This window comes from Nomascus leucogenys, chromosome 16, assembly GCF_006542625.1.
Source record: "Nomascus leucogenys isolate Asia chromosome 16, Asia_NLE_v1, whole genome shotgun sequence".
NCBI classification, from domain to species: Eukaryota; Metazoa; Chordata; class Mammalia; order Primates; family Hylobatidae; genus Nomascus; species Nomascus leucogenys.
The window spans coordinates 22216121-22239441 of NC_044396.1; the positions used below are offsets into that span (position 1 = coordinate 22216121).

The following is a 23321-nucleotide window of genomic DNA, read 5'->3' on the forward strand; positions in this document are numbered from 1 at the left end:
TTGATAACTGCCCCAGAGATGAAAAATACTGAGAAATGTAAACCACTTCCAAACGGCCTCTTCTCCTGTATTGGGGTGCCCCCTCATGGCAAGTGGCAACTGCACTTGTATTTCCTCAATACATACCACAGATGGGCTACCCAATGAACAAGTGCACATTCTCACCATATGCCCAACAAAAGCCACTGTCTTCCTCCAGTCCCATTCTTTAGTAATTTCCTTTTACCTAAATCAAGGTACAGTTTTCGAATCTAAAGGTAATGCCACAAAACTATATTGTGTCCCAACCAACAAAGGTGCTTATCCCCTCTCCTTTGCCCTTCCATTACCCTGAAACTGGAAGCCACGAGATGCATTCTGGCCTCTCTTGGCATTCCTATTTATATAAATGTTAATTATTCTTTCCCCACCCAGCTAAATGTCATTGATGTGCCACATTCATACCTATAATACTGGGACTCACCACTGCTCTGGGACTTGCTGCGATGGCCACAAGGACAATTGCTTTAACCCAACAGTCAAAAATAATTGACGCTACCCTACAAATGTCCAAAACTCTAGTATATCATATTGCTAAGTTACAGCAAATATTAGTCCTCGTAGACCAGGGAGCTTTGGCAAAAATGTTTTTTGACAGTAAATTTGTCCTTGATTATATATTAACTAGTCAAAGAGGTGTTTGTAACATTATTAGAGCTTCTTGTTGTAGGTGGGTTAACACCACCAGTCAAGAGGTCATTCTAACAGAAAGCCTGGATCAGAAAACCATCACCCTAAAAAAAACAAGCCTTACATATTTAACACACTCTGAAATCTAGTCAAAATATGACTAAAGGCCCTTGCCATGACTGATGTACTCTCCTGGCCAACACCAAACAAATGGGAGCCTTGTTACAAGTCAGCCTTCGGGGACTTGTCACATTTCTACTTGGTTTCTTCCTTGTTACTGTCATAATAAAATGTTTTCTATGCTGTTTAGTGCAACTTAGGCCTTATTCTGTAGACATCTCCTCTACTATTCAGGCCACTCAAATACCCCAAATAATTGAGTTCAAAATCGACATCAAGATATAAAGGAATCAGTGACTAAATATATTTCATATATGGTATTTTTATTGATTATTGTGCTGTCTTGACCTAGTATGGAGGCCTCGGCTAGAGGCTGGTCAGTTTCCTCTCTTGAGCAGCTGATTAAATCCACACCCCAACCACTTCCCTTATCAGGTTCTCACACTCCGGGGCCACTATGTACCCACTCTAATCACCACAGGGCCAGACATCAGACAATTAAGGACAGCACCCATGCCCCAAAGCCCGCCAAAATTATGCAAATTATTCAAAATTATTCAACCTAGCTAACCCCACCCTTTTTGCTGTACATAAGCTGCCCTTTCCCTCTCCAGCTTGTGGTACCCGGTCCTCAGGTGCAATCCCCTGCGTGGTCCTCTGTGGCAGCCTTCTCTCATTTGGAGCTGTAAGTAACGAAGACTTCTGCCTTTCATCTAGCTGAGCATTGAAGTGTTTTGTCCGACTGCCAAAAGAATCTTTAAATCTTATAAAATACAGTTCTACCTACATCTTAATTACTATTCAGTGAATGAAAGCTGCAAAGTTTAAAAAATCTTTATAGTTTTTCTAAGCCTTTTATATTTATCAAGCAGATCTCTGTAAATCTGTAAATCTGAAAAGGATAATGTAAATTACCTTTTTTTTTTTTTTTGAGACAGAGTCTCACTTGGCAGCCTAGGCTGGAGTGCAGTGGCACCATATCTGCTAACTGCAACCTCTGCCTCCCAGGTTCAAGTGATTCTCCTGCCTCAGCCTCCCGAGTAGCTGGGATTACAGGCACATGCCACCACACCTGGCTAATTATTGTATTTTTAGTAGAGGGGGTTTCACCATGTTTGCAGGGCTGGTCCTGAACTACTGACCTCAGGTGATCTGCCCTCCTCAGCCTCCCAAAGTGCTGGGACTACAGGCGTGAACCACTGTGCCCAGCCAATATAAATTACCATTTAAACTTATTCCATGACTAATGTTCAATTTGACGTTAATTCCCCTAAACAATTAATGCAATTGATAGACTTGGTTAATTAAGTTCCTTTAAATATTATATATTATATCAATTACAAGTTTAGTCTACCTGAATCTCTCAAATATTTCAAATGCCTGACACATTAGTATCATTTATACATCTTGCAAGTTTATAAAAGGAGGGAGGGGGTTCTAATAATTAAAGCAATTCCAGTAAAAGTAATAAACCAAATGTATGCAGTAGTAAGTTACGTTCTCTTAAACATTCAAACACTGTGTGTAGACTGAAGAAAATGCTCTTGTACTTTAAAATTGAAATTATATGGTTCATATATCTGATTTTCTAATATATCAGGTTATATTAAATGCTTCAAGTAACTTAACAATCTTTCATAGGTTATCTCAATGATTAAATAATTAAATTTCCAAAGTTAATACAAATGTGTTAATATTGTGGATTTGACTAACTTCAACATTCTTATAGTTATTTCTCTCTTCTCCCAGTATTGTAAAGCCACTTATGCAAATAAAGAGAATAGATAGATGTATGATCTGATTAGGCTGAGGATACTGTATCAGAGAATCAAGGCCAGGGTTGAGGTGTCAGTTAAAGAATTTGAGAGAGGGTCAGGGACCTAATTAGGTACCACACATGCCCAGGGTGCCTCTACACGACCCAAAAGTCAATCTGCTGGGCATCTTCTTGAGGTAACAGAGCTTTCCAAACTCACACTGTTTCATGCAGTCTAGTATATCATGTGTACCCTTACCTAGTTTTATTTTATTTATTTACTTATTTATTTATTTATTTTTGAGACAGTGTCTCACTCTGTCGCCAGGCTGGAGTGCAGTGGTGCGATCTCGGCTCACTGTAACCTCTGCCTCCTGGGTTCAAGCGATTCTCTTGTCTCAGTCTCCCGAGTAGCTGGGACTACAGGCGTGTGCCACCACGCCCGTCTAATTTTTGTATTTTTAGTAGAGACAGGGTTTCACCATGTTGGCCAGGATTGTCTCAATCTCTTGACCTCTGATGATCCACCTGCCTCGGCCTCCCAAAGTGCTGGGATTACAGGTGTGAGGCACCGTGCCCGGCCCCCTTACCCAATTTTTAAAGTTACCTCTTTTATAACTTTTTTTGTTTTTTTGAGACAGAATCTCACTCTGTCACCCAGGCTGGAGTGTAGTGGCACGATCTCTGCTCACTGCAACCTCTGCCTCCCGGTTCAAGTAGTTCTCCTGTCTCAGCCTCCCGAGTAGCTGGGATTACAAGTATGTGCCACCACACCCAGCCAATTTTTGTATTTTTAGTAGAGATGGGGTTTCACCATGTTGGTCAGGCTGGTCCCGAACTCCTGACCTCAAGTGATCCACCAGCCTGGACCTCCCAAAGTACTGGGATTAAAGGTGTGAGCCACCATGCCCAGCTTCTTTTATAACTTATAACTGTGTAATTTGATAGTTGAAATTCCCTCTATAGGATATTATTCACTACTCGACTGAATTTAATCTCTTTATTGCCTGATTGGAGTCAACTTGCTTTTTACATGTTTCATATCCAGTTCAATATCAAGAATCCTTTTGTCATTTTATTGACCATTCCCTATGTTATTAACACTATCTACTGAATACTGTATCTCAGAATATTACCTACATTTGCATCAAGCTCATGATCTATAGCTCACCTACATCCACCATTCTATTTTTGAAATTTGGGATAGCATGTGCCACGATACAGTTGTTCTGCCTGAGTCTTCACTGCACCTCGAGTTATTTTGAGGTTCATCCATCTTATCTGAACTTTCTCCATGCTCTGGATTTTATTCCTCTCCAAGAGACACAAACTCATTTAGAGCATGTAGATCTTCCATTGGGATGTTTCTGCCTATTTTATTCCTTGTTTCTATCATGCCAACATTTGTTCTAATCTTTCTATTTGTTCTAATCTTTTTTTTTTTTCAAAAGAAAAGGAAAAAAACAGGTATTTTATGGGACCACTGGTCTGTGTAGGGCGGGTGGGTGGGACATGGCATTAGATGTGCTAGTTGGGCAGAGCTGTGCTGTTAATTTTCTGAAAGTGGTAACAAAATACATAAAATAAAACAGTGCAATGCCAGGACAGGCCAGCATGAGATAGTGAGTTCTTCCCTCCGAAGCCTTCCTTCCAGGCTGTTTTATGTGTCTTTCCTTAGTGTGTCCTTCCTGTCTAATTAGGTTTCTCTCATTGCCCTTGTCCTAATGTTTTACAATTATCTAAGGTGGAATAGCACAGTGGAGAGAAGCAAAAATGTTGGAGTGAGACAGATTTAGGCAGAGGTGGTAATATTGTAAAAATAATGATGCTTAAGCTGTAAGACCATTCATTGCTTGATTTACTTCCAAGATCCCAGAAGGGCACAAGAAATGTGTTCACACAATCATATGTTTTATATAAAATTTGCAAAAGATATTTAACCACAATCAGTCAACCCCATTATCATTTTACTCTGACTGTCCGGCATCATATTTCCTGTATCAGGTGGTATTGGAGGGGCTCTGGGCATTTCTGAGACCCAAATGGGGGAAGTTGAGTTGAGAATAATTTTAGTTGGCTTTAGTGGGACATATTTATGTGGGTATCAGTCATTTCTGTATATTGATAATTTATTGCTAGCCATTCAGGGTAGCATCCACTATGCCAAAACAAATATGCAGGGCCAGAAGTTGTACCAAAAAGTGAAAGTGTGCTTCCTAATGGCTCCCAGGTTCAGAAATTTGTAGGTTATTGAAGAAAAACAGATGGTGAAATGCACAGACAGAGCTAATCCAGGGAAAATAATTTCAGTCATCCAGTGTGTAAAGCTGCAGGCAGAGAATTTGGTTTTAGAATTTGACCAGAAAATCTAGTTAAGACAGGTTCCCTCAGGAATGTATTTGATAATGTCTTATGTACAATTAAAACCACATCATACGTTACAAAATTTTTTTGATGAAAATAGCACAAAATTAAAGAATCCTGTGTATTAAGACACAAACCTATAGCAGTACTTCAAAGGTGTGTGAAGTTTTATGAATCCCAGTATTAATAAGAACAAACATAAATTTTAATCAGCCATGCTTGAAATAAGACTGAAATATATGTTCTCTTTACAGAAAATAATATAAAATTTTTGTTATACGAAGAGATAATCCAGAATTATGAAATTAAAATATAGATAAAAGCTATTAGAGAATTGTGTCTGGCAGTGGCTGAATATGAAATATTGTTTTTTTGATTTTGTGATATTTTTGATATTTAACTTTGTAAAATATTTGATTTAATATAAATCATTTTCTTGTTCTAAATAGATATTCACTTTTGTCACTGATTTTATTACTAATTTTGTATCCTTTTTGTGGTAAAATTAAATTTACTACTTTAAACATTTTAAGGTATACAGGTCTGTGGCATTAAGTACATTGACGTTGCTGTGCAACCCCCATCGTGCATCATCTCCGTAACTTTTTCATCTTTCCAAACTGAAACTCCATGTTCATTAAACAATAACTCCCCACTCCTTCCTCCCCTGAGCTCTGGCAGCAATTACTCTATTTTCTAGCTCTATAAATGTGACTATTCTAGTTATCCCATATAAGTGGAATCACACAGTATTTGTCCTTTGTATCTGGCTTATTTCGCTTAGCATAGTGTCTTCAATCTTCATCCATATTGTAGCATGTATCGTTTCTTTTTAAGGCTGAATAATATTCCCTTGTATATACAGTAGTCCCCCTTATCTGTGAGGATACATTACAAGAGAATACCTGAAACCATGGATAGTAGCGAACCCTATAAACACTATGTTTTCTTCCTTATACAAACACACCTATGATAAAGTTTAAATTATAAATTAGGAATAGGAAGAGATTAACAACAATAACTCATAATAAAATAGAACAACTGTAACAATATATCATAATAAAAGTTATGTGAATGTAGTCTCTCTCTCTCAAAATATTACATTGTACTGTACTCACCTTTCTTGTGATGGGAGATGCTGTGATGCCTCTGTGATGAGATGACAAGAGGTGAATGATGTAATAAGCATTGTGATGTAGCCATAGGCTACTACTGACCTTCTGTATTTCTGAATGAGTGTAACCAGCCGTTTGCGGCGTCACTCATTTCTTGCTTGCTGAAGTCTTCGCAGATGCTCAGTGCTTTCTGGTGCAACAGGTTGTTATCAAAACATGTTTTCTATTCTTGTCTTCCACCCACCCATTTAATGTCTTTTCCGTCTCAGCGAAACACCCATCTTGCACTGTAGCTGTAACTTTTACAGTTCGAGTTGCAACAGCAATACTAACATGAATTTCTTTTTCCTCCTTCACAATGGCCTGGATAGAAGATTTGTTCTTACCATAGATCTTAGCAACCTCAGTATATAACCTCTTTCCTTTCCTTATTAAGCCAAGAGCTTTCAAATTTTCACTTAAAGGAAGGACTGATGGCTTCTCCTTGGCATATCCAAATTACCAGCATCACAAGTCTTGGGCTTTGGGGCCATTATGAAGTAAAATAAGGGTTACTTGAACACAAGCACTGCAACATGGCAACAGCAAATCTGATAATTGAGAAGGCTACTAAGTGACTAAGGGGAGGGCAGGAGGGCAGCGTGTACAGAGGCGATACGATGGACAAAGGGAAGATTCACGGCCCCGTCAGGATGGGGTGGGATGCTGTGAGATGTCATCACACTACTCAGAATGGCATGCAATTGAAAACGTATTGTTTATTTCTGGAAGTTTACATTTAATAATTTTGGACTGCGGTGGATCATACATAACTGAAACAGAGGAAAGCAAAGCTTTGGTTAAGGGGGAAACTACTCTGTATATATAGTACCACATTTTGTTTATTCATTCATCTGACAATAAACACTGGGCTTGTTTCCACCTTTGGACTATTGTGAATAACGCTGCTATGAATACAGGTGTACAAATATCTGTAGAAGCCCCTGTTCTCACTTCTTTCAGATACATACTCAGAAGTGGAATGCTGGACCATAAGGTAGTTCTGTGTTTAATTCTTTGAGGAATCACCATACTGCTTTCCACAATGGCGACAGCTCTTTACATTCCCACCAGAAATGCACAAGCTTTCTCATTTCTCCACATCATCGCCAACACTTGTTTTCTGCTGTATTTTTGTCTGGTTGTTTTTCTTTTTGTTTCATAGTAGCCATCTGATGAGTACAAAGTGCATTCTTTTTTAAAGAGGGCCTCCCAAAAACCTGGGTCTTCTCTGTGCTCGCGTCTGAACTTCAGTTCTACCATGGCATATGGTCCATCGTCCATGATTTTGTTTCCTCACTTATAAAATGAGGATAAAAATAAACATGACTCTAGGATTGTTTTAAAGATTTAGTGAAATAATATATGTGAAACCATTAGCACATAGTCTACACTTAAAAAGTAGCAATCCCTTTCATTATTATTTACTTACATGTCTTTCTCCTGTACAACATTATGAGCTCCTCACTCATTTTCTGTCCTCAACACCCAGCATAGGACCTGACATATACTTGGTGTTTAATGGATGTTTGATGGTTGAGCTTAAAATCATCCATAGAAGACAGGCCACAGTTCTTTTAGTCACAATGCATATAGAAGTTCCAAAGTTCCTCAGTGAAGAGGAACTGAAAGTAAATATCAGAACCTTGCTGCTCTGTAATTCACTGAGTGCAATCAAGTCTTTATCAACACAGTAAAATCTTTACTGTTCTCATTCTCTAAAGTAGCTTCACTCACGCTCAGCAAATGATTTTATTTTTCTCATTAAGTTGTAAATCATATTACCTCTCTGGGTATTGCTTTAGACAAATATTTGTATTGGGCGGACCCTACCTGACTACTGCTGACAAGATTCTGGTGCACCAAAGGGCAAGAAAGGTTCAATGGCACGTGATTTAGGATGCTGCCCCAGCTGGGCTGATTTCTGCTTGGGTGTACTACACATGGCATTAAAGCCTGCAATATTCAGAGACCCCACTCTTTGGGGGTTGCCTTAGGATTCATGAAATCCCAGAAACTGTATTCAAAATTGTGAGCATGTGTGTACACGCACACACACCTGAGAATATGTGCACTTTCAAAGGAAACAAACCTAACTTTTATCATAATTTCAAAGGAATGCATGACCAAAAGAATTAAGATTAACAAACCTAGAAAGCCTAGGGTGCCAGAATCATTATCAAGCCAGAGGCTTACCTTTAGGAAAAGAAACAGGTCTTGAAACAATTTGTGGTGTGAGTTCAGATCTTTAGGGGAGCTAGAACTCCCAATTACTAGGACCAAGGCACAGAATTAGCTAACCAAACTCCAAGGATGAAGAGTCATTGGAGTTGGCAGGGTAATTTAAATTTCCTTTAAACTCCCTCTAACTGCGCATAAGTTAGATCCAGAATCTGTGGATCCATCCTAAAGATGGCAGTAGTTATTATAGCTGGGAGCTATTCAGAGAGGCATTCAGGTATCACATTGTGTCATATGTTAAATGCAGACAACCAAAGGTGATAAAAGAATTATGACATCAAGTTTAAAATTCCTACAAGTATCCACAATAGTATGAAAATGTAAATTTAACACTTCTAAGATCCATTTAAACACAACAATGGCAAATTATATTTTAACCTATTTTGTGTCTTAATCTGATAAGAAGAAATTTGAAATTGTGCATCTTTTAATACAGGACTGATTAAAATAATTTCTGAGAAAAGTCAATAAAAATAAATATTAGCTGAGAAAAGAAAATCTAAGACATAAATTAAAAATAGTGTATCTGTACATACTTATACTACAGGTTGTCATACATTTTGACAGTACTTGTCATTTTTAGAAAATTGAAATTATTTTGTATTTACTTTCTGTAAATAAAAACCACCTCTACTGAGACATGGTTACTGAGTTCCATATTTACAGAAATAAGCTAGAATGTTTTACTCTCTAACTACAATAAAATCATCCAAGGTGATCATAAAGTTCCCATATCTCTTTCTAAAAAATAAAAATAAAATAGAACAAAGCCAAAAGATTTTAAAAGCTGTTTTAAAAAAACTCCAAGGTTTTAGTACTATTAAAAAATGCTTAAGTTTAGAGGGGTTTGATTCAATTTCCTCTGAATTTCACTCTTCCCATGATAACCAGTCACTACCATTTGTATCCCCAGAGGTTTGAATGAAGTCTGAACAAAGTTTACTTCAATTGATTTCCTGCCAATCTGAGATAGGCTGAGACTGTCAAAGTGAAGGAAAAACAGTACAAATAAACATATAAAATACAAGAAGCATAAATCTTTATGGGCTTATAAATTACAGGTATTAATATACAATGATCACTAGTTCTCTAGAACTGTCCTAACTATTCTATGGCTGTGCCATCTAGCCCTTAATGACGGGGTTCAGCTTCAAAGACAGCTGGTTCAACTTCCCCCCCATTTCAGTTCCTGGCCTGATTCCGAAAGGTTTGGTGTCATGTTATTTCTCACTGCAGGGGAAATAGTTTGCTAGACACATTAAACCTTAGGTAGCCAAATTCCAGGGATCTTAGTTGGTCATGTATTACTTGGCTACTTGTTGAACTGTAATCCTATCCTCTACATACAAGTCCAGGACTATAACAGTTTCTTAATCATAAGTAAAAGTAATTTCCAATTAATAAGAAACAGACTAACATGGGTAACAGGTGTAAGGGATGAATGGAGAACATCAAGATTAACCCACCATAGTGCCAGGGTTCCCATTCATTTCCCCTTCTGGTAGCCATTTGGAGTATACTTTTAAAAGAGAACCCTGTTCACATGCTTTCTCTTAAGTACAACTTTTGCATCAACCAAAGATTGACTAGCTATTATGATGCAAAGGACCACGGAAAGCTGCTCTGGCTAAACATCTCCTTCTCGCTGGCCCTACCAGTCCAAGGCATTTCATTGTTCAAAATGCATTTCTTTACTTAAGATCTTTGGAGTTTAAAATCACTATGTAAAGCAAAGATGTGACTAGCAGTTACCACATTAAGCTATTTTCTGTCATTAATGCATTGATATGAATTTGTTTCAAGATGGTTAACTAGCCAAGGTTAGGCATTGAAAGTTGGAGAGATGCATCCTGGGCAAGCCGGGGTGATCTCCAAAGTGGGGTAACCAAGAGCATTAGGAAACTGAAGTTGGAAAAGAGAGGGTAGCATGAAGGATGAAATCTGATATAAATAAGGGGATAACAGGGCAAAGCCATTTCACAGATCTGTAAACAAACTGCAATGCTGACCTCTGGTTTCCCTAACCTAAGAGCTTTCACAAAGTAAACATGTTATTTAAAAATAATATCTCAAATAGCCATGCAGTTATGATGCACAGTTTAACTGAGGTGGGGGAGATTCTCAGAGGGAAGAACCCAGAGATCAGGGTTCAAGGCTGGGAGAGAAGTGGCTACTTGCTTGGAAATGTTCCTCGGTGGCCTGATCTGCCACTGAGCTACAGCCTTCAAACTCAAACTGCAAGGGAAGCTTTTTTTCGAGCCTCCCTGGAAAAAACCCATGACCCCAAAATCCTTCCCTCGAAGCTCTGTCCAGAGGCTTGGTACTGCTTCAAGTAGAAAATCTGATTTGGTTTCTGGGAAGGAGGACCTGTTGGAAAGTTACAAGATTAACATGACAGTGACACGTCTGGAACCTCCTGGCTCTGATGCACAGTGCTTGAACTCCCTTAGAAATGATGCATTGCCCCCAAGATAGTATAAAGTTACAGTTATCTAAAATTTTCTTTTATTTTTACCTGTTTCTCTTTCTCCAAAAAAAGTTTAATTTTAAGAACAATGAAAAATCAATCTTGAACAATTATAGGGAAACTCAAAAGAGCACACTGTGCATTTCAGCTACTTCAGTCACAATGAAACAATCATTAAAAAGATATTATGTTTGTTTCACACAAAGAAAATGTGAAAAAAAAACACCTCCATATTGTTAAAGCAATCATGTACGACAACTAAAGACACATGGAATTTTTAAATTTTAAATTTGGCCAGGTGCGGTGGCTCACACCTGTAATCTCAGCACTTTGGGAGGCAGAGAAGGGCAGATCACGAGGTCAGGAGTTCAAGACCAGCCTAACCAACATGGTGAACCATCATCTCTACTAAAAATACAAAAAAATTACCCAGGCATGGTGGCACATTCCTCTAGTCCCAGCTACTCAGGAGACTGAGGCAGGAGAATCACTTGAACCTGGAAGGCAGAGTTTGTGGTGAGCTGAGACTGCACTCCAGCCTGGCAACAGAGTGAGACTCTGCCTCAAAATAATAATAATAATTATTATTATTATTTTAAATTTAATTTAATTTAATTTTTTAATTTTAAAATTACAAACGATTCATAAACATTCTGTCCTCTCTTCTTTCAATATTTTGTTTTTATTTATTTTCTAATATGTGTAACTAGCTGGAAAATTGTACAGTTCATATTCTTTTATAAGCAATGAAAAGAAAATAAGTGAGATTTAATACATATAAATAATTTTCTATTATTCTTTAATATTTTTGATTTATTTAATGCTTTTGTTTTATACAACATACAAAATACTACCACAGCACATGTAGTGTAATAGACAGCTTAGTTGTAGTCTTACTTTTCAAAAAATTGTATATAATACATAATCTCAATCCCAGTATCAGATATCACTTGTGTACATCTTGCCTTTATTCCTATTCTTGCTTCTGGAAATCTTAGCCATTTCTGACAAAGGGTATACAAGGAATATTTCTAAAGCAGTGGCTCTCTAAGTGTGGTCTTCAGAGCAGCAGTATCAGCATCACCTGGGACTTGCTAGAAATGCAAATTCTCAGCTTCCATCCCAGACCTACCGAATCAGAAACTCTGAAGGTGAGGCTGGGCAATCTGTTTTAACAAAGCCCTATGATGCACAGAAATGTTTGAGAACCGCTCGCTTAAAGGAACCACAAAGCAAAGATTTTTTACGTGCTTCAGAACTTATCCCTAGCTTTGTTTTTCTCTTTCCAATCATTTAATTTAAATGTTTTCTCTTATGCCACAGAGTTGAGTGAGATTACCCTGACTCCCTTGGTTTTTTTCAAACAAGTACATTTCTTTTCCTCTTAGGAGTATAATCATCATGTAGATGGTACAAAATAAAATAACTTCTCCATGTGTTCATCTGGTTAGGAGATTTCCAATTTTATAAGGCAATAAAATAGTATTCAAAAGGGGGCACAATAGCTATATTGACATGTCAGTAGACATGTAGAAACTATAGAAATGGTTCTTTTCCTCTTATAAACTTTTTTTATTGGTTAAAACAAGATTTTATTAAAATATTGGCTTATTCTTAAGGCAAGAAATTTTTAATTTTTAAATTCTATAATCTGTCTCTTTGAAATTCTCCAGATTAACACCTCAAAATCTTATAAACTTTTAAATATGAGGTCAAGAAAAAATTTAAATAATTTTATTACAAAAATGATATATGTTCTTTGCAACTATCAAACAATACAGATGTAAATCAAGTAAAAATTAACAATCTGTCGTCTTTTAGAGTCATATTCTCTTCAAGGCAACAAATGTTACCAGATTGGTATTTCTTTCTAATGTCTCCTCACTGAATGCACAAGTGTGTAGATGCAAAAAAATTTTATATGCAAAATCAGGATCATATTATGCCATTGCTCTTCAATTCACTTTTTACACTTGAAGTATCACAAATGCACTTGTCTAGTATCACTATTTAATTCCATTCCCCTTTAGGTTATTTTGAAATGCCTGCTCTTATAAACATTGATTCAGTTAGCATCCTTGCACATTTATTTCCAATTACTCTTGTTAATTTTTCAATTTCACAGACTCCTAAAAGTGGACTATTTTAATCTAACTCTATGTCCATTTATAATTTAATTAAGTGCTGCAAATGAATTATTGGAGTACTTCGTGTTTCCACAGGAATATTATCAGTCTTTTGAATTTTGCCTCCCATTCCCATGGTCTCTCATTGTTTTGATCTACGTTTCTCTAAACAGTGGTCACATAGATGATCTTTTCTCACACTGTTGGCCATTGGCTATTTTGTGAGCAAAAGGTCAAAAGTCTTCCTTGGAGGCTAAGGGGGAAAAGTGACCTTTTGAAGCTCAAGGTGAGAAACAGCATGATGGGTAGCACACAGTAACTCACACCTGTAATCCTAACACTTTGGGAGGCCGAAGTGGGAGGATCACTTGAGCTCAGGAGTTCAAAACCAGCCTGGGCAACATAGTGGGACCTCATCTCTACAAAAAAACTTAAAAAAAAAAAAAAAAAAAGGAAGAAAGAGCATGGTGGGGATTCTCCCCTCCTTAACTGTGTGGATTAACAATAGTTCTGCTCAAAGTTGCAGTTCCTCTCCAGGGCTGCTAGAGTTGGCCTGCAGAAGCAAGCTGTACATAGGACATTGGCAAAGGCAATTTTTCTCCAAAGACCGAGATACATCTACTGGGTTTCACTGATTGCACCCACCCAGGGAGCCAAGGGTTCTCAGTTCCTTATCCCAGGGCAAAACATCAACCCTGTATCTAGAGGAGCCACTGCCCTCTGCCTGGGTCTATAAAAGCCTACATTATTTTGGAGGTCCCTAGGCCTTGCTTATTCTACTAACTGACTCTCACCTACAGGGCACTAGCAAGAAGAGGGGGTCAGGGATATGCAATGAAATTGTCATCTTTCCCAATATTTTGTATTTTCTTCATGTGTATGGCCATAGTTGTTCTCCCTGAACTTAAAAATAAATTAACAAGCCCAGGCTATATTGAAGGTGAAGAGGAGATGATTTTAAAATAAGATTTAAAGGGAATCAACCATTTATAAATTTATTTAGAATATAACACAAGCAAAGTGCATAAAATGATTTACCAATTCTTCCAAATGCTCATTTTAAAGCAAAAGCCCTGTGTACAAACGGGTGCAGAACACTGTGGCACAAAGTCCATTTGGCTTCCCTAGCCTGCAATGTGAGAAATTCCTTTTACCATAATAATATTAGGGAGGCTCTGTCCAGCCAAGCAGTGCTCACTTTCTTAAGTCATAGAGGTTTATCATGTCAGGCAAAGTTCAGAATCATTTAATCTCACCTTTCATCATCCATTATGGTAGAGACGGAGCTACCTACTTCTGGATTTATGTGGCTGTAATTTTTTCATGTTGTTCTGAAATGAAGCGCCTGTTAAGTTTACTCCCCAGATAATCCTTTGTTTCTGGAAGTTCATAGAAGTCACCCTTTGTCATCATTAATGTAATATCATCTCACAAGCAGGTATTATAACTCAATTCTGAGATTCCCTCACCCTTTTATATACTGGTGATGCCATAACTAATTACTCTGCTTCATATAGCTCAGCTGTATCTCCATCCAGGGCCTGAGGCCTCCTCTTAAGCCCCTGCCCCATCTGACCACCCACCTCCCCATCTCATCCTGGACCTCTTGCCCACAGAGGGAGAGCAGAGGGCTGCCTCTAGAGCCAAGCGGCAGCTGTTGCTGCCAGTACCGTCTAGAAGCTGAGCACCCACACCCACCCTCAGCACCTTTCTCTCCACATGCCCCTCAGCTGGCACTGCAGGGTGGATAATGCTCAAGTTAATTCGATACTCCCAGCCCTGTCAGAGTTATGAGCTATTAAAAATTGAAACTTATTTATTCTCCAGTTAGGTTTCACATTTCTGGTACTAAGACGAGGTCATGTCTTAGGGAAAGAAATGGTATCTCTTTCCTGAAAATAGTGTACTAAGATTCTGGCACCTTTTCCAGCATGAGATTTTTCACAGCTCAGTGTGTATTACAGCAGTGTAGCTTGATTAAAAATTCTGTTACTCTAGTTCCAGATGGTTTTTATTTTGGATGTGCTCAAAGTGTTCACCACATCACTAATGTTCTGTAGAAATAAATTAACAAAATCAATTCACTTGCTTATTCATTCCAATATTTAACAAAAGTTTTTGGTTATCTACTGAAGAGAATGGAAGATTCCTAGGATTGATAAAATTCGGACTCTGGTTTTAAGAGTCTTACTACCCATCTGGTGGAGAGACAAGTATACACATAAATATAACCAAGGTTTGAATGTGCGAGTGCTGTCATAAGAAAGATGTAAAACAAACTCTATGGCAATGCAAAGATGAAAGACTTTATTCAAGAAATACCTATCATCTGAGATGTACTTTTGATGATAGGTTAGATTTTCACAAGTGGACGTGTGTGTTTGGGACAAGAGTTGGGCATTTCAGATTAAAGAGCAGCACATCGCAAAGTCTGAAGGTAAAGAGAGAAAGACACAGAATAAATTTGGGGTTAATAGCCAGGTGCAGTGACTCATGCCTGTAACTCCAGCATTTTGGGAGGCCAAGGTGGGCAGATTGCTTGAGCCCAGGAGCTCAAGACCAGCCTGGGCAACATGGTGAGACCCTGTATCTATTTAAAAAAAAAGAAAAAAGAAAAGAAAGAAAAGAAATTTGGGGACAACATATAGTCCTGCTTTACTGAAAAATAAACAGTATAAAGGAAACTATTGAAATAAAAATCTGGAAAAGTAGATCTGAGGACCTTGCCTGCTAGGTGGTGGTGTTTGCCTTTTATGCAAAGCAATGAGAAGCTGTTGAAAATTCCCTGACCATGAATGAGCTGACTGGAACAGGGCTTCAGGGCTATCATTCTTGCAGTAGGTCTTTAGTTGGATATGAGGAAGCAAAGGCTTAGGCAATGAGGTCAGTTAGGATGTGATTTGATGTCAGCAGGTAAGAGGCAATGGTGATGAAAGGAGAAGGAAGGAAAGAACACCAGAGGGGTTGTGAAGATAGAATTGTCAGCATTTACCACGAGAGCCTAAGGAAAGGGAAGGAGACACAGATAACTCCAAGCCGGTGGGCCTGGACCCTTACCTTTGATAAGGATGGCAACAGTAACCAACACACTGGAGGCAGGAAGGCAACAATCACCAATTCATTTGGAGGCAGGAAGAGCTCAGAGTGTGGGCAAGTCACTCAGGTGGTGCTCCCTTTAGCAGAAAGGCTGTGTAGATGAGTGTTTAGTTAAAGAACTGACATTTTCACAGATATGCCTTGAAAGTATGTAAATCTGTATTTCTTAAATGGTTCGCAAGTGGAGCCCTCAACAGCATTTATCACCTGCATGAACAGAATTATTTATTGTGCTGTGCTCCTGTGAATGGTATTCCAGGAATTGGAAAGATGCGGGCAAAGTTTTTTTTTTAAATTAACTCTTAAAGAACTGGAATTTCTCTCAGTAGTAAAAGCAACAAGAGGTTGCCAAAAGCAAAACTGTTGTGAAAGATATATGTTCCCTTTACTTTTTCTTTAAATTATAAGTGAATGGACATGACACAAAACAGCAACCATGATGACTAAGCAAACCTATGTAGACTTAACAGCCCTTATAAAATAAAACTCACATTACCCTGACTTGCTTTCGTGCTATTGTGCCACAAGGGAATTGAAGGTAAGCAGTTCACACAGATGACTATATTGATAATCATTCTGCCAAACCACACATCTTTAGTTCTTTTTAATTGCTTCTTCTCATGTATCTATTGCTAATATCAGCATTGATATTTTCATCAAAATAATATATGTTATCTGCCTAAAAATTTCAATAGAATCAATAGAATCGATGGATGACTCTTTCCTGCTACATCAACTACAGCCAATTGAATGATATCCATCAATATCCAGAGAATGATATGCTTTAGTAATGAAACTATTCATACATTTTATTATTTCAACCATCACTAACTCCCCTTGCTCTCCCCTTATGCACCACAATTATACTCCCAATTTTGCTTTTTAGAAAGTAAAATCCATGAATCTTTTTCAGCTCTCAGTGAAGCTAATTTCCTTGAATTCCACCCCCTCAAAATATGCCAATTCAATTACACCCAGGGCCAAAAATCATCTTTTATTTCCCATTTGGCCTGTTTCCTTCTCAATATGCCAGCCACCACCAGCTTCAAACGCCACCATCACTAAATGAGTCCTTGAGAAGTTTCCCCTTGCTTCCTACCTGTAGTAGGCTAAATAATTGGCCCCAATGATGTCCACATCTTAATACCCAGAATCTTTGAAAATGTCTTACACAACACAAGGAACTTCACAGATGTGATTAAATGAAGGATCCTGAGATGGGAGATTATTCTGATTCATCCAGATGAGCCTGATATAATCACAAAGATTCTTATAAGAAGGAGGAAGAAAAGAAGAGGGAGAGAAGATTTTATACTGCCCACTTTGAGGATGGAGAAGGAATCATAAGCCAAGGAAGGTAGGAGGCATATAGAAACTGGAAAAGACAACAAAACAAATTCTCCCCTAGAGACTGCAGAAGGAATGCAACCCTGCCAACTCCTAGATTTTAGCCCCAAAAACGTATTTTGGATTTGTGACTGCCAGAAGTGTCAGGAGAATACGTTTGTATTGTAAGAGGCTAAACTTTTGGTGATTTGTTTCAGCAGCAGTAGAAAACTACTATATTACTTCTCTGTATGGTCTGCCATAAACTCAATACCATAAAGATGTGGATTGCCTGCCCAGAGAAGGTAACTTGCATGATCAATGTGTACCTTCAGATGATAGTAGCTGGTGAATTGGTGCTAATAGCGCTGGTCCAGTGAAGAAAGGATGAGGTGCAATCCACATGGAGTTTCCACATAGTAAGCCCCACTGAGTGTTAGACATCAAGCTCAATACTTCATGTCTGTTATTTTATTTTATTTTTTGACAGAGTCTTGCTCTGTCACCTACAGGGCATCTCACATTGCACCCAGGGGATGCAGTGGTGTGATGGCTCACTGCAACCTCCGCCTCCTGGGTTTAAGTGATTCTCCTGTCTCGGCCTCCCAAGTAGGTGGGATTACAGGTGCCTGCCACCATGCCCGGCTAACTTGTGTATTTTTAGTAGAGAGAGGGTTTCTTCATGTTGGCCAGGCTGGTCTCAAACGCCTGGCATCAAGCAATCATCCCACTTCGGCTTCCCAAAGTGCTGAGATTACAGGTGTGAGCCATGGTGCCTGGCCACATCTGATATCTCTTTAACATTTTCTTCTTTATTATCTTTTTAAACGTATTTGACACATACAGTGCTTATCTTCTTGGGTATCTGGTGGTCTTCATGAACTCATTATTTGATGATTTGGGGGAGTCCTAAATTCCTAAACTGGACAATCTTTCCTTAAAGAGATAGTAGCCAGTGGTCATCAGCAACCGTGAACCAGTTCAGCTCCCTTGAGAGTGTCTGAGCGGAAGAGTCACAGATTCGGATTTCCCCTCCCAGTGGTCTGAGCCTCAGAGTTATTATTGGCATCCACTCTCAGGATGGGACAACGTGTGCCTCTAAGGTCCGGTTCTCAGTTTTGGGTGGTTTTGCTTTGTGTTTAGAGGGAAAAGGTGCATTTCCTGAAGGGATCAATTACTTCTTGCAGAACCCACATTCTCTCCAGGAGTGAGGTCTCCCCAGGGCCTGGTGGTTCTGCAAGAGAGAAATGGTGATGGCAGATGGTGGTACAAAAGTAGATGATTTAAATTATGTTTAGGAGGAAGAAGCTATTAAACTTGCTGCTGATTTGATAAATAGATTTTGTGAAAGGAAATATAAAAAGAGGACTCATAGGTTTCTTCCTTAAGAAATATGGATGGTATAATGCCATTTACAGTTACCGGAGATGAGAAACAAGAGTTATGCTTGTATCACTTTTAATTGTTTATGTATATATTTATTTATTTATTTAGAGACAGGGGGTGTCGCCCAGGCTGGAGTGCAGTGCCGTGAACACAGGTTACTGCAGCTTTGACCTCCCAGGCTCAAGCAATCCTTCTGCCTCAGTCCCCCAAGAAGCTGGGACTACAGGCACATGCCACCACGCCTGGCTAATTTTTGTGTTTTTTAGTAGAAATGGGGTTTGGCCATGTTGCCCAGGCTGGTCTGGAATTCCTGAGCTCAAGTGATACTCTTGCCTTGACCTCCCAAAGTGCTGGGATTATGGGCCTGAGCCACTACACCCAGCCAACGCTTGTATTGTTTTCTAAAAAGGCTTTACTATTGAGTGCCCAGGCCATTTTTAAAATTTTTTACCTTTTAGATTGACAAGGAAAGGTCAGCAGTGTCTTTAGTTTTACATTTAGGCCTACTTTCAGGGAAAACTGGTATTTCATCTTCTTATAAATAAAATTTGGCTGGCTTGATTTTTCTATTTAAGATATGAAAAATTACTAGATATTTCAAGCAAGTTAGGGTTAGAGGAGGTAAAAGGCTACAAAATCTCATATTTTATCTTTCTAGAAGGATTTATGGAAGAAGGACTATGGAATTTGTTCCCAAAGACTGGCTAACAAAGATTCAATGGGACTTGAACCATTCTTTCTATATGTTCATAGCTTGCTTTTTCAGTGTCTTCTTTTTAACCAAATGTTACAACCAGAAAATGTAATTTGTCTGGAACATCAGCACATGTTTTCCACGGTCTTCCAGGGAATTTAGTCTCCTTATTGGTAAATCATACACAATACCAGTAAGTGGGTTTTAAGCCCCAGGACTCAGGTTTCAGGGTATCTGGATGTCCCAGGGTATATCAAAGAGGCCAGTGCACAGAGATAAGATACATGCCCACATTTTCAGGGGCATCCGTGGAATAAGCCTTTGTTATAATACCTACCAAGTTATCAACAATATGTGAAAGACTGTTGCAAGCAGCTTTTTCTGTGCTCTTGCACAAACAAAGATAAACAGAAAATAACCGTTGATGAAATTGGTCTTTTGTTTCTCCAGCTGCCCTGTCCTGTCTCATGTCATTTCCATGCAGGGCTTCCTTTTCATTCGAGGTTCAGTGTCTCTTCTTCCAAACCCTCTCCACCAATTAACACAAGAAGGGTCCTGATATCATCATTTACAAGTGGTTGACTCTTATTTTTCATTCGTTAGCAATTCCAGGTCTTTCTATTTTTAAGAGTTACTTGAATTTCCCTAGGACTCATCCACCGAATGAAGTCACTGACTCATAGATCTGGCCTGCAAGAATAGATTCTCCCCATACTCCACTCCAATCAAAACCCACCATGTTAATTCTTGGATGTTTCATGTGCTCAGAAACAAGTCTGCTCATGTTCTTCCATCTGGCCTTCCAGTTATGGCCTTTCTTGCCTCAAAAGCTATTTTTAAAAGGCACTTCCTCTCTCCCTTGGCTTCTGAAAACCATTAAAAGAATATGGCCTTGCTGAGTAGCGTACAGAGTGTGGGTGCCTTCCCAACTGCACAGCATCAAGGTACAAAGTAACACGTCATTTCTTTCAGTTCTCACTGTGTTCAAGGTCCTGTGTTGTACTTGGTGAACTAATGGGCTAAAATTTTTACAAATTACCACCTAAGCCTTCACACAACTTTGCTTTGGCCTTTGATCTCACCAAAATCACCTTGAAAAGAGTTCCTTTTGTTTCTACCTGCCATATTTGCTTCATTTAAAAATAATAATAATAAATTATTGATAAGATTGAAGCTTTAATCTAGATTTCCCATTTTCTTGCTTTATTTTTTCCTTCCTGGAGGCAACTACAATCACCTGAACAGGTAGTTATTTTTCTCGAGTGTATTGTTCATGTGATTGCTACCTAGTCTGAATTTGTAAGTTACATGTTGCATTGCTATGCATATTTTTAAACATTATAAAATTGGTATTATGCTATATACGTTGTTCCCCAATTTAACTTTTCTTGATTAATTATGTTTTTGAGAATTATGTATGTTCAGCATATAGTTCTGTTTATACTCTACTGTATAACAATGCCACAGTGTACTTGTCTATTCTCCTGTTGGCTGATATGTAATTGGTTTCTAGTTTTTAGCTACTAATGACTATGCTTCAATAAGTATTTTTCCTTTTAAATGGATCTGAAACAATAGTAATTGTGGAAAACTTATTAGGTTGATGTAAAAGGGTAATTATGGTTTCTGCCATTACTTTCAATGGCAATTACCCTTGTACACCAACCAGACAGAATAAGGATGTGTTGTTCTTCAGAGCTCATACTTAGTTATGGTTGTCACAGAGGGTCATCTACAGTTTGGCAGAAGAGTAGTAAGAAGAAAAAGTTGCTTTCCTGGAATATCGCTTTCTTTCCATTTATCTTCTCCCTAACTCTAACACAACTTTTCACCTCCTCTCTTTCTGCCACCAAAACTCTCATATATTGCCAACCCAGAGCCCATCCAGATCTTATATTGGCAATATCTTGCTTTTGGAATTAGGAAGACCTAAGTTAAAATGCTGCCTCCACTTCTGTGAAAGTTTGGGCAAAGCTATATAGATCATTTAAACTTCATTTTTCTCATCTGTAAAAATTTGAGTGATAGTAATTACATTATACTGGTATTGTGAGGATTAAGAGATAATATCTGGGACCTTATGGTGGACTGCACTCTTCCCATAGAAAGATAAGGTATATCTCCTCCTCTTGAATTTGGGGGCGGAGCCGGGTAAAGGAGCCTCTCCATGTAATTGCTCCAGCAGAATAATTAGCTTTCTAAACAGATGCTCAGGCCTCCCAGAGAGTGTTCCTACAGAAGGGAAGTAGAGGCTGCCAGTCTGATAAGGCCTAAGCCTGGGAACTGGTGCCGGGTCTTTTCCACCATATCCCATTACTCAAAGCAGCAAAAGATATCTGGAATAGCCTCCTAACTGATCTTTTCAGTAATAAGTCTTCCCTTCCTTCAAACCTGTTAACTTCCATTGTGTTTAACATACAGTAACTTGACATGTGTAAGGTTCTGAATGATTGTTTTCCTTTCTAAACCATCTCACACTACCTTCGCCTGCTCACTATGCCTCTGCTCTGTTTCAGGTTTTTTGCACACAGCAGACCACCAAAAACTCAGTGGCTTTGAGTGACAACTTTTTTTCTCTTCTCACTGTTACGGGGTTGATGGGTGGATCTTTCTATTGGTTTTACCTGGACTTACTCACTGAGCGAATTTCAGCTGGGTGGCTGAATTTCAGCTGGGACAGCTGGAATGCCAGCACCTTGCTCTCCAAGTGGTATTTCCTCTTGAAGGAGACCAGACCAGGCAGGACTTTCTCACATGGCTCATCTGTGTTCTAAACAAGCACTTATCAAGCCTTCGCTTGTGTTGTTCGCTGATGTCCCATTGGCCAAATAAGTCATGTGGCCATGCCCTGAGTCAGTAAGGGAGGAGACTACATAAGGGCATGGATACCAGAAGGCAGGATTCATTGGAGGCCATTAGCATCAACAAGACCCAAATGCCTCGTTTTATTTCCTAGAATGCATCGGGCTCTTTTTTGCTTTAAGGTCTTTGCATAGTTTTCCTTTTAATCATTCAACAAATATTTAGGCACCCTTAGACACTGGACAAAATGCTCAGAGCTCTCAAGAATCTTTCCTTCTAAAGAGGGGAAGAATTTAATAAATACATGCAAAACTAGAAAAGATAATTTCAGACGGTTATAAAAGCTCTGAAAAAATAAACTGGGATAATGGGTAGAAAGTGATTGGCGAAAGTGGAGAGTGAAATGAAGTTTAGCGAGGTCAAGAAGGCCTTCTGAGGGGATGGCACTCCATCTAAAAGCTGGTGATGAGAAAGCACAGCAGCGAGGTGTCACAGAGGAGGAGTGTTCTGGCCATACCTCAACCTTGGTCATGGCTGTCCTGTCTCCTTTTGCCTTCCTCCTTGTAAGTAGCCCATTCCTGCCCTTACCACTGCCCACCTAGTTTACCCCTTTAGAAAATTCACCACAATTTTGGGTGATTTGCTGTTGCTCCTTGTTTAAGTCCCTCATAAACTATAATGCTAATGAAGATAGAGTTGTTTCTGTATGTTTCTTAGATATTTTCATAGATCTATGCTTAGTTGACATTCAAAAACAATTGCTAAATGAACAAATAAATGAATTCACATAGTCACTCGTGCAGGTTGAATGCATGACCACAGATGCTCAGGGTGAAACAGGTTCCTATGTCCAATTCCTCATGGGCCCAGACTACATTTGCCTGTCTTTCAGTTGGGACCAACCCACTGTGCAAGTTCTTTCTACCCTCCTGGGGGTTTCATTTCAGGGGCTCTTTGGACTCTTTGGAACTTCCCTGACTCTGAGCTGAGGTCAGTTGCTATCCTGTCTAGCCTAATAGGTTTCAATAAATGTGAAGTCCCAGAGACAAAGCTTTGGGGCCTTGCCCGTTTTCCCTTCAGGAAGTCTGCTGGGATTCATATACAAAATTTCTACCCCTTT

The 23321-nt window shown here is 38.8% G+C and overlaps 1 protein-coding gene across 2 annotated transcripts in view; it reads left to right on the plus strand.

Moving 5' to 3' along the window:
* The first annotated feature begins 504 nt into the window (after positions 1–504).
* The window catches only part of CA1 (carbonic anhydrase 1), a 52787-nt gene continuing 29970 nt past the window's right edge, over positions 505–23321 (plus strand). Inside the window, exon 1 of one of the 2 annotated variants that reach the window (XM_003269518.3) lies at positions 505–1474. The gene's annotated coding sequence lies outside the window, so the exon portion shown is untranslated. The remainder of the gene's footprint in view (positions 1475–23321) is intronic. The other variant, XM_003269517.4, reaches the window with a different exon arrangement.